Source organism: Peromyscus californicus, unplaced genomic scaffold, assembly GCF_007827085.1.
Source record: "Peromyscus californicus insignis strain IS unplaced genomic scaffold, ASM782708v3 Scaffold_21__1_contigs__length_65335640, whole genome shotgun sequence".
Classification (NCBI taxonomy): Eukaryota; Metazoa; Chordata; class Mammalia; order Rodentia; family Cricetidae; genus Peromyscus; species Peromyscus californicus.
Window position 1 is genome coordinate 53,963,205 of NW_026294514.1, and position 12,954 is coordinate 53,976,158.

The following is a 12,954-nucleotide window of genomic DNA, read 5'->3' on the forward strand; positions in this document are numbered from 1 at the left end:
ATTTTTCAAAAAAACTTTGCCTTTGCATTTTAACCATGGTTTGAATCATCACTCCATAATCAATCAGCCTGTAATTAGGTGAGCAATTTAAGGCTGGCTAAATAATTTTAATACCTCTTAATTTCCATAAAATTTTGCTTCATACATAATTCTGTAAAATTAAGGTCTTGTCTTCCTCTCTTTTGTAAAGTCTCATTCACCAAATTATTTCTGTTTAATTATCATTTATAATTTCTCTTTCATTTTGAACCTTGATAATAAATCATTTTATCCTATGTACATTAATAAAAATGATAAAATAAATAATTTATATATCACATACCATTGTGTTGTATATAATGAATGCTACATAGTTATAAGTTTATTGACTGCTAAATGCAAAATCCAAATATATAGTACCATATAAGGTGGTTAATATTATTGTTTCCATTTTCATAGAAGGAAAATGAGCCCCAGAAAAATTACACAGCCAACAAATTGCATTATATCCCGTATCTAGGAATTGGTAAAACCATGATTGAATATCTATTCCTTCACCCCGACCTATGTTATCACTTGTATGTGATATCTGTTTTGAATAAAACATCCAACTCCAACTTAGAGTCAACATAACTAAGTCAATTGAAGTGCCAGATACATAATTTTTAGGTTTCACTACATAAAGAAAACTCAAAGACACTTATACAAATGGCAGTATATATCAAATTGCAATAGCTCTACTGTGTCAATTATTTCTATTTTACATCTCATTTAACTCCCACACATTATACTTACACCACAATCCTGAGTTTTTTCTTATAGACAATTGTGACACTGCATGACAAATGTAGTCTTGTAGAGAAATGACAAAGAATTACAGGAAACTGGACTAATCACACTTCTTCTGTGGATTCTCAATTCAGCCTATGAACTTTATTTTTAAAAGTCAGGTTCAAGCCAAAACTGTCAATAATACTTGCCAACTGAATTCAGACAAAGCTTTTGACAAAATATAGCATAATTATGATAAAAATTCGTGGAGAAAATAGACATACATGGAGAATTCCTCAACATAATGAAGGAAATATAAAGGAAACATACAGCCAACATCATCCTTAATGGACAAAAACCCAAAGCATTTTGACTATAATTGGAAATAAGACAAGGTTATTCAGTCTCCCTACTCCTGTTAAACATGTTACTTGAAATCTTAGATAGCACAATAGACAAATGGAAGCAATGAAGTGGATACAAAAAGGAAAGGTAGAATTCAAAGTATTTTTAGTTGTTAATGGTAACATTCTACACTTAAAAGACCCCAAGAGAACACCAGAAAACTCCTATAGCTGATAAATATGTTTAAGAAAGTAGCAGGATACAAAAATAACACAAAAATGAGTAGCCTTTGTATATACTAGTAACAAAGACACTAAGAAAGAAATTATGGAAACTTTACAATTCACAATAACTACAAATAATATATTGGAATATATCTAACCAATGAAATGAAAGACTTATACAGTGAAACTTTAAGATACTTAAAAAAAATCAAAAAGGATACCAGAGGATAGGAAGACCTCCCATGATATGATCATGGATTGTCAAGATTAATATTATGAAAATGGCTATTCTAATATAAGCAATCTACAGATTCAGTTCAATCTACACCAACATTCCAATAAAATATGTGTTTCTATGTTTCTCACAATTCTCTGAAGGAACAGAACTGACAAAATTTATATACAAAGAGGATTTATTATAGAGTAGCATACATGATGTAGTACAGCTAGTCCAACAGTGGTTTTCTCCTCACATAAAGGTCAAATTTCAATAGTTGTTCAGTGCATGTGACTTGATTTCTCTTCATTATGATCCAGAGACAAAGATTCTAATATAAGCAAAGTAATGCAGCATCAGGATAGATGAAATGGTCAATGAGATGAGGACGTACATGCAAAAGTCCAAAGCTTTGTTCCTATGTCCATTTCTACAGTTTGTCACCATAAGATATGTCCTCAAGGATGGACCTTCTGACCTCTAATGACCAAGATGTAGTGTTGAACTTCTCATATCAAATGATTTAATCAAGAGTATCTTTCATAGGTATGACCACCTAATTGGGCTTTAGTTTGTTCTAGACGTAGTCAGGTTGACAATTATGATTGGCCATCACATAGATCTTCAGAGGAATTAAAAATAGAATATTAAATTCCATACAAAGCTGGAACTGACCTAAGCACTACTTCCTGACTAGAACAGTCTCCTGAGGACTATCTGTCATGGTACCAGAAGGCATCATTCAAGCCTTAAAAAATGGAGGCAACCAATGATCCCACCCAGCTATAACACCTATGAACCACATCAATTACCAGCATTACATGATAACCCTACGAGTGAAGTAGTGGAACACTTGGTGATAAGCAACAGCTTTCTGATTGGACTTAAGAACAGCTCAAAATGATGGAGGCCATGCCTAGTACTGAAAACCTAGTTAAACACTTGGTGATAGTGAAATCCTGGTTATTGGAGAAGAATCTACAGCTACTAATTTACTAACCTATATAATCCATAACAACAATCTATAAAAGTTTGCCATTATACACACAGATAAGTGTAATTTTCACCCCTCATCAAGGAAACTTCACTTTGTGGCATAGGGAGGTCACTACAGAAAGCCATAACCAATCCAAATGCAGAGTTATGGAGTCCAAACCCAATGAATACATCTACAAACACACTTACACCTAAGACTCAGAAAACATTATGGAAGAGGAGGAAGAAATATTTTAGTAGTCAGAGGATCAGGGAGTTTGCTGTGAGATTGTCTCTAAGTAATATTAGAAGCTAAGCATATCAATTCTCACCAACATGACTGCTCAAACTGGAGCTGAACAAAAATGGCACCAATAAACAGGACAGAGAAAAGCTCAGCAGGCCTCATCCCTACACAAAGAACTATAGGCAAGAGAAGAATTGAGAGCAAGAGAGGTTGCCTTTTCCAGGGATTAACACAATTGGTCACCAGTGCCAAATGGTTAGACTAAAAACATGCATATAGGTAACATTATATGGACTCAACAGGTCATATTTAGGAGTGGTGTGTGTGTGTGTGTGTGTGTGTGTGTGTGTGTGTGTGTGTGTGTGTGTGTGTATTCTTGCAATAACAATGAGTGAAAAAAGGTCATGAATTTTAAGGAGTATAGGCATGGGTATATGGAAAGTTTTGGAGAGAAGAAGGGGAATTTTAAAAGCTACGTTTTTTTTACACTGATTGTGCTGATATTGATTTCTGTGTTAATTTTCTGAAATAAAGGTATCTAGATATTTTATAACAAGATTTTTCTCAGCTAACAAGCGTAAAGGATTAACAACAAAGAAACCATTTTTCTGAGTCATAGTCCCTTGATAAAGCCAGCAATGGCTCCTAATGCATACCTTAACCAAATTCAGATAAATATTAATACTGTCTATGTGGAACTATTTCAGTTAAATTATTATAAACAGAAAATAAATGGTTATTTTTATATTTGTTCTAGGTATATTTATTGATACACTAAAAGTACATTTAGCAAAGTAAAGACCACACAAACCACAAGTCAAAATAATATTAGATTGTTTGGGATAAGTGGTTGTTTCTGCAAGACTGTAATATTTACTTTTTTCAATATATAAAACAATTTATTTAATAATTTCAGATGATAAATTTTACTGGTACTTGGTATTTTAGCTATAAATTGTCTTTATACAGGATAAAATGAAAAATTCTAAGACATAATAACCAGTGAGGAATATCATTTTGTGTCCTGTTATCTAGCACAGTATCCAGACTTTGCCATTCAATATGTATGCCATTGTTAAGAACTATCATAATCCAATTATTCTCCTTAAAAATTATCAGTCTTCTTCATGTTTTAGGTCAGTGAGAGAGGGCAATGCCTACATATTTGCATTTGAGATATGTCCGGCATTCAAAATGTGATTTGCCAGAATCTAGACATGTGAAGTCACATAGCTTGGTTTCTTAGTGTCTCTTTACCTACAACTAATAAAATAGTTAATGACTGTAGCAAAAATACAAATTTAACACTAACTATGACCACAATATCTTCCCAAATGCCTGCTTCGGTTTTAGGTTATTTGTAATTAATATTAGTTGTTTACAATTATGCTATGAGTGGGTTGCCTATTGGGAAGAGTAAAATCATTCAACTGCCTAATTCTAGGATAATAAAGTTTTAAACAAATAACATTTCTGTGGGTATTGAAAAATTCTCTCTACATAAGCTACTTTTGATAAATGTTTTTCTCACACAGTTCTCCTCAGGTTTTTTTTTTTTTAAATATATGTGTGCTAAACACTGCACATAATTATTTTACCTGCTCTGTCCAATAATTATTCTATAGATTAAAGGCTATTTTAATTTTGGTTTCACAGATGAAAAAACTTAGCAGAGTTCAGATAGCATTTCCACAATCACTTACTGGAAAATAGAAAAGGTATGACTTGATATTCAGCTGGCTTCCTACAGAGTGCATATTCACACTGTCTTGTAACCTGTACCTTATTCACATTTTAAAATTGTTCATTGATGTCCATAAAAATACATATATACAAGAATATTTGTAGTATTTGTCTTAAAACAGTCAAAACACAAATTATTTTAATTCCCATTAACAGAACAATCACTACTAGTTTGTGGCTTACTCATACATTGCTCATGTACATCAATGAAAATTAAAGTGTTATATTACTACAAATCAATAACTATAGTCAAAACTATGAGGAAGATAAGAGTCCACTAAAGTGTATAGCTAGTGATTCCATTAATATACTTCAAATCCAGCCACTTATTACTATTGATAAATGAAATTAAACTACATTCCTGTTTGAGAATGCAGCACTGGTTTGAATGCTTATTATGCATATCAAAACATCTGATACAATGTCATTACTTCTGATACAATGGCAGTACTTCTGTGCTACATGCTAAAGTCAAGCTGGACCAGGATTCCTAATTCAAATATCCAATGACTTCACTGAACTGAATGTTTGTATATATAGTTGTCTTAATGGGAGAAAGACACAAACCTGGATTTCACTGTCAAAGTAATAGTTGAAAAGAAAGCTATGGGATAGACAAAAGCTATAGTGTTAAAGACAAAAATAAAGCAAGCTTAATTCAAGCATAAGTGGTGCATGCCTTTAATCCCAGAACTAGGAAGGCAGAGGCAGGAGGATCTCTGTGAGTTCAAGGCTAGAGTGGTCTACATAATGAGCTCCAGAACAGCCAGGATTACAGAAACATCTTATCTCAAACAAAAACATAAAACAAAACAAAATCAGAAAGCTGGAACAAGTCTCTACATTTACAACCCCTTATTATTCAGCTTCTCTGATAGCATCTAAATTAGGGTGGGAGTAAAAAAACTTTAAAATTTTAAAACAATCTATAGATTAAAATATGCAATATAGCTAAGCAATGAAAAATATAAATGCCTTCCAAGGCTATAATTTCACACTTATGAGTTATAAAATGATCAGCACATAGTATATATATATATGTTTTTATGTACACATCTATAAAAATATACATGTGAGTTCATATCTACATGTATGTATTCAGACCTCCTTTTATCTTCATCTAAAGAAAAGAAAATTGTAGAATCAATAGATATAAAAATTAGTAATCTAAATGTATGGAATAAGGGAAGGCCACTGTTCTTTGTATCTGAACTATCCTATCACCTGGCATCCCTGAAATAGCTGTGAAATCAGTTAACCTCTTTATAACAATCTCATCATTTCTAAAATGGAGCAAGGAAATCTCACAGGATTTCAATGAACAACACATAAAATTGTGTAGCAACAATTAGAACAATGATGAGGGGAACCATTAAAATAGTGTTGTTACTGAGAACACATACTGTGGCTTCGCTGTTATTTTATTCCGTTCTAACATAAACAAAGCCTCATGAGGCGTCCACAGTTCAGGACTGTCAGAAGTAATCAGAGACCACTACTACAACAGTACGGACACCTGGATGTACAATATTCTCGGAATAATTCTTTTTAAACATAATGAAAGGCCGTCTGTCACATTCAACGTGACTGTCATTTATCTATTAAAATAATTTTTCTTATGTCACTTATCTTTCCATAATTTACTTTCAGAGTGATTGCTAGGGGAGTAAAAAGGTTGAAGGAATTTACTTTTTAATTTCAATTAACGCTTGTGTTCTTATCAAAATTTGTTTGTGGACAAATTCGATTTTAAAGATTTTTGTCAGGCTGCTACATGAAGTAAGCTGGATACATTATACTTTCTAGGACTCTCAAAATCTTAAGAGGTAAAATTTTACCAGGAGCAGCTTTAAATAGAGTATCCATACCTTAAATGGCATCATCTCACTATCCAATTCACCATCTGTCTCACTGTCTTAAATGAGATGTTAAATATGTTACATTTTATCAGCTGTAGCTGCAGCAATTAGTTGTAGAGCGGGAGCTTCTTCATCTCAACTTGTAAGAATTCTCATATTCTTCAATTGCTTCTGTCTTTTCTACATTGATGAAGGCCTCCTTATTCTCCCTCTGTTGCAGTGGCCTTTAGAGTCTGAAATTACAAAAAGATGATTCTTCTAACAGTTTCATTTATTCTACTGAAAAAGCCCCCAGCACATTCATAAGTAGAAGAGGACACTTGGGGCTGTCTTGCATTGTGATATCTTGTTCTTAAAATTCTATCATTGCCTGCCAAACTAATCCAAAGGAAGCCAGAGTGAAGTACATCTTAGTGGCATCAATTGTATCAAATTTAGTTTTCCACTGTATCATAAAAATATATCACAGTATAGTCATTCCTCAATATATACTCCATCCAACAGAGCAGAGAATAAACTTTATTTGTCAATACTTAAGGCCCATCCAATATTTAATTGCTAGCATAGTTGTGTGCCTATTTAATTTCCTCATCTATTCCTGTGGTTACGTGGTGTGCCTGAATTCACAAAGGTATAGGTCAAAGACACCAACAAAACCCTCTGTAGACAGCTATTCATGTAGAATATGTATATGACATTTGATCTTAGTCAATGCCATTTAAATAACATTGTAAGATAGATTAAAGCTATTAATTGATCTGCGTAAATTAAATATTTCAACAACAACAAAGAAGTTGTAATTCTTTCTATACCCTAAATGGGAATGTGAGTGTCATACAGTATTCTCTCTATCAAGGTATGAGGCAGTAAGCAGTACCAACAGACATAAATTTTATTTTTTTATAAAGGAGCCCATAACCTATGGGGGACATCTTGCATAGCCTTGATGCAGAGGGAGGGACTTGGACCTGCCTCAACTGAATGTACCAGGCTCTGCTGACTTCCCATGGAAGGTCTTACATTTTTGGAGGAGGGACTTGGGGGTAGGTTGGGGTGAGAAGGCTGAGGGGGGTGGGAGGAGGAAAGAGAAGGGGATCTGTGATTGGTATGTAAAATAAATAAAAAATTTCCTAATAAAAAAAATGTTAGAAGACGTTGCTCCTTTACAGACATTTTGAATTGCACTAGGGACTGGTCCACAGGAAAACCAGGCAGGTTAAGCAAAGACACTTGAATCTGAACTGCAAAGTACTCAGATCACATGATTGAGGGAAAGAATTAACTGAACTCTAAAGTTCCACTTTCTTGTGTAATAAAATCTACCTATAAGTATGGACAACAAATTCACACACAGGCATGTTTTGCCGGTATCCTTCCAGGTGGCTATAATCACTACATAAGTGAGCAAGCTGATCCATGAAATCACAGCCATCATAAAAGAAAGAAAATCATGAAGCAAGAAAATGTAAAGCTCTACAGAAACAGAAAATAACAGTGTCTAAACAGGAATTTGCAGATAAAGTTCAAATGGATTGTGTGTGTGTGTGTGTGTGTGTGTGTGTGTGTGTGTGTGTGTGTGTGTGTGTGTAAGATCTTTGATATTGTGTGATTTTTTTCATGGAGAGACATTTGAACAAATGTCTATTTACTCCAAATTAGGCAGTAGAGACAGACGAAAGAAATGATTCCACCCGAGTCTAGTTTAATGGACCGTTAATTTATTGGCTTTACAGGGATGTGGGTAAGTCTTGGCTTGTAGAAACATGAGCGGTTCAAGAGTGACTGCATAACTAGAAGCCCACTCCAGCAGTGGTGATAACTCACAATGCTGCATCCCTGGAACTCTCTCTGCAGGACAGGCAGGTAGCAGAGCAACCCCTCTGCTGAGCCATCATTCCTGCTTGTTTAACCTTAAAGTGGAGCATTGTGAACCTTCTAAGTTTGTTTACTTCCTGAGTCTTATAATCCTCCTTTCCCTGTATATGAGGGACTATTTCAATTTGGGGGGACATCTACACAATAGATTTTAAAATTGCATACTGAAGCATCTGAATAGAGATAGCAAATGTTAATTATGACCTAATGCACTGGTTACCTTGTCATTATGGGGTGATGTGAGACTCCCCTCCCAAAGGATTGGTAGACTGACTTTGGGAATCGAGAAATGCAAAATAACAGTATTATCAAGAAATGTACTAATGAAATTGAAGACTTCAAGTTACCTTACCTTTCAAAATGCAACAACATTTGTATTTAAATTAGGAAACAGCTCTACACATCTGAAATCTAGTGGCCAAATAAATTAGTCAAGTAAAGCAGGGGGAAGAGAGTTCATATTATTTCATTCCTACCTATTTTTTTTACCATGAAACTGCTATTTTCATATTTAAGGGTGATTTGTCTTAAAAGTCACTATCTATTGACTTTTAAAACTATAAATATATGCATGTATATACATGTATATATGAATATTATAGGAAAACATATTGTTTTCCTCTTATTATTCCTAGAAAATGGCAGGTACAAATAAAAAATGCAGTTGTTTGTGAACCATATAGTTCTGAAAAACAATAACCTTATTTGTTATACCAGGACAAAAACTTAAATGAGTAGGAAAGCTTGATATAAAGGCTAAATTTAAGCAGAGCATTTACTATATTATAGTTAGAATTAATGTTCCTTCAGATTTCTTATATTCAGCTTATTTTCTGTCTTAGTAGGTAGGAAAACAGAATAGTAATTTTGTTGGAGGGCAATAGAAATCAATTGAATGCATTAACAATCTTGTGTGCAATGGATTGAAATAGTTGCTTCAAATTACATGTTTTTCTCGATGTTATCTGATTTTCAGGTCCACAATTCCTATATTTTTTCATTCAAAGTAAAATTTCAGGTTTTCAAGAAGTGTTGAAAGGTCAGCTATTCCTATATATTTCGGGAGCATACTAATCTTAACATGGCTCTAAACCCTATTTGAAGATAATTTGATTTTTATAGATATCTAGGTAAGAGAAATAGATAAATCAATACATGTACAAGTCTAGTTTTCATGGGAATCTAGATGAAAATTAAATATTTTGGTCATGAACTTAGTTTTGATCTGGTTATCAGATTTGATGATCAGTTCAGCTTGTACATAATAAATGGGTTAAATAGAACTTTCAGATATTACTACGCCTCCAAATATCTCTAGCAACAAGAATTACCACTCTTCCCTCCAATTGTAGGCTGCTGTATTATGATCATATTTTATGTTGTACATATATTAAGCATTATAAATAAAAAGCAATTTATTTGAAGAAGTATAAGAAATCATATAAGAACTGTACAAGTCATTACATGATGGCTGCTGTTCATAGGCACTGAGAATGCTATTAAAACACAGTGAAACTAAGGATAAGAAGTCAGTGTCTTTGGAAAGAAAATAGTTTTTTCTCTACATTTAAGAAGAATGTATTGGTCTCCTGTAGTGATATTTATTGTATGGCAATGGAATTTTGCATCTCTACATAGATCACAGAGGAATTTACCTGCTGACTTTACTGAGAAATTCCTGGGCTAGAATTTATTTAAATATATATATAAATCATTCAGAATATTCTAAAAATAGTGGCAATACAATACTCAGAAATAACAAAAGATCAAAATAAACCATATAATGAACAAATTTGTTTCAATGGGTGAGAAACAGTGATAATTCATAAAGCAATTCGAAATACAGAAAAATGTGCTTAAGGGAATTTATTTTAGTCTCACTTTATTTTGGAGAGAAAATGAGAATTCTGGCCTGAAGGCAAAGAAAATGAGTTAAATTTGGAAAGAGTATCTGTGAGTTAAAAAGAATATGTGGTTATATTTCAATAGTAGTTTATCTCAGAGCAAATATTTCAAATGAAATGACTATTGATCACATGACAAGAAGGATCATTTGTCAGCATTAAACATTCTATGCTTAGGATGGAGGTTCCCTGACAATCCCAGTTAGCACAGTGGCCTTATTGATAAATATGTATTGTCACTTTCTTGAAAAAGATGCAGAATCTCCTTGCATTTGTGTTTGTCATAAAAAACATGTTTGTATACCTGTGTCTATCTACCATTGGACATCTTTCTGTTTTACAGGAATCAATGTGTGTGCCTTCACCCTTCATTCTCCTTTGATTTTCCTTGCTCTCCTTAGTCTTTTTAGTTTCATGTTCTATAAAAATTTAGGTACTGGTTGTTATCCTTAACTAAAATTCTTTGCATCTTCATTATTTTTCCATACTCTAAAATCATCATTAAGAAAATGGAGAGCTCAAAATATTTTCCACCAATCTTTGAACATGGCATAAATTTCCATTTATTTAGATATTTACTAGTTTATCTCAATTGTTTTAAAATCTTATGTTGTATTTTGATATATTGTTGAAATTAATCATATATTTAATTGTTAAATATTAAACTATTTTGAATCATAAATTTTATTTTTTAATTTTTACTGCAGGTTTACAGAAATTTGATCAACTTTTAAGTATTTCTCTTATATCAATCACTTTGTAACATTCATTCAATTATTTTAATTACTTATCTGTACGCTATTTTCATTTTTGTACGTAGTGGTAACATTTAATGTAAGTAAAATTAGAACACCTTGAAGAAAAAACGTATTAGTAGTAGACATCCTTCTCTTACTCTGTGATTTAGGCATGAACATTCAACTACATTTTGTTTTATTTATTTTAAAATTTCAAAACACTCACTGTTACATTAAATAATCTTAATTATATTCTTAGACTCAGACAGTATTTTTCCAGTGCCTCATTCAACAGAAAATCTTTAGGGAATAAAGCACTAGCTAGCTTTCTGAGCCTGAGCAAAATTAATATAACACAACAAAATATGTTTTCACAATTCTATTCTACAGTTCCATGAGGTAGATGGTTTCCTCCCCACTCTTTAATACTTACTTAGTGCTTAGCATAGTCTCTCTGTTGGTTTGAATGAAAATGGCCCCCATAGGCCTATATATTTGAATGCTCTAAGAAATGGAATTGCTTGAAGTGATTAGAATGATTAAGCTGTGGCCTTGTGGGGCTAGGTGTGGCTATGTTGGAAGTGTATGACTGGAGGTGGGGTAAGGCCAGTCTCTCCTTCTCTGCCTGTGGATCAGGATGTAAAGTTCTCAGCAACTGCTCCAGTACCTGCCTGCATGCCACCACAATCCCAACCATGAGGATAATAGACTAAGCCTCTGAAACTGCACGCAAGCCTCAATAAAACGCTTCCTCTATAAGAGCTGCCCTGGTCACAGTGACTCTTCACAGGAATAGAACACTGACTAAGACAGGGTCTGACACATGGTAGACATGAAAAGAATTCTGAGTTATTGAACACTGAAAAGTTTTCCAATAGACTACATTAGCATATAACATGACAAATGCACAAGTCCTGGCATAGTTACTCAGTATAATTATTTTTGTGATGAATTTCTGTGTATGTTTTACTTTTCTTACCTGTTGTATGTTTACATTCTGATAGACATTAAGGCTACTTTTATTTTAAAACTTGGTTTAGATGCCTGTATCACTTCATATCTTCCAAAGTAAACTTTTCAGCTTCTTGTTGGCATTTGATGCTTCAATTTGAAAGTGTCTTTCAGTCACATCAACTTACTATCCACTGTTGTTCGAATCTCAGATGGTCTTTTAATAAAAAACCCAAAGCCAGATATCAGGGTGAAAGCTGAAAGATCAGAGAAGCAGAACAGCCAGCCACTAGTTCTTACCTCTACAAAATCCTCAGTCTAAAGAGAGTGAGTTCCTGTTATACACACCTTATATACCTTTCTCTGCCCAGACATTACTTCTTGGAATTAAAGGCATGTGTGCTTCCCAGTATTGGGATTAAAGGTGTGTGCCACCACTACCTGGCTCTGTTTCCAGTGTGACCTTGAACTCACAGAGATCCAGATAGATCTCTGTCTCCGGAGTCATAGGATTAAGTGTGTGTGTCACCACTGCCTGACCTCTATGTCTAATCTAGTGGCTGTTCTGTTCTCTGACCCTCAGGCAAGTTTATTAGGGTACACAATATATCACCACAATCCATCACACACATTTTACTTCTGAATCTCTTACCTTTCCACAGATGATCTTTCTGTTCCAAATAATTGCTAGTATTAGTTACATTTCCATTGCTGTGATAAGATTATCAACCAAGACAACTAATAGAAAAAAGAATGTATTTGGGCTTATGGTTCCAGAGGGACAAGCACTCATCATGCCAAAGAGGTATGGTAGCAGGCAGGCATGGCAGTTAGAAAATGAACCTAAGCGATCACAGAATAAACTGTAAGCATGAAGCAGAAAGAGTAAACTGGGAATACAGTGAAGCTTCAGAATCTCAAAGCATACTCCAGTGGCATATCACCTCCAACAGAGCTGTACTACCTAGACATCACCAAGTACAATGTCACCAGCTGGGAAGCAACTGTTCAAATATTCATCTGTGAGGGTCATTTCTCAGTCAAACCTCCATTCCTCTCCCTGCCCCCCACAAGCTCAAGTGCATATTATATTGCAAAACGCATTTAATCTAACTTTAAATGTCTGT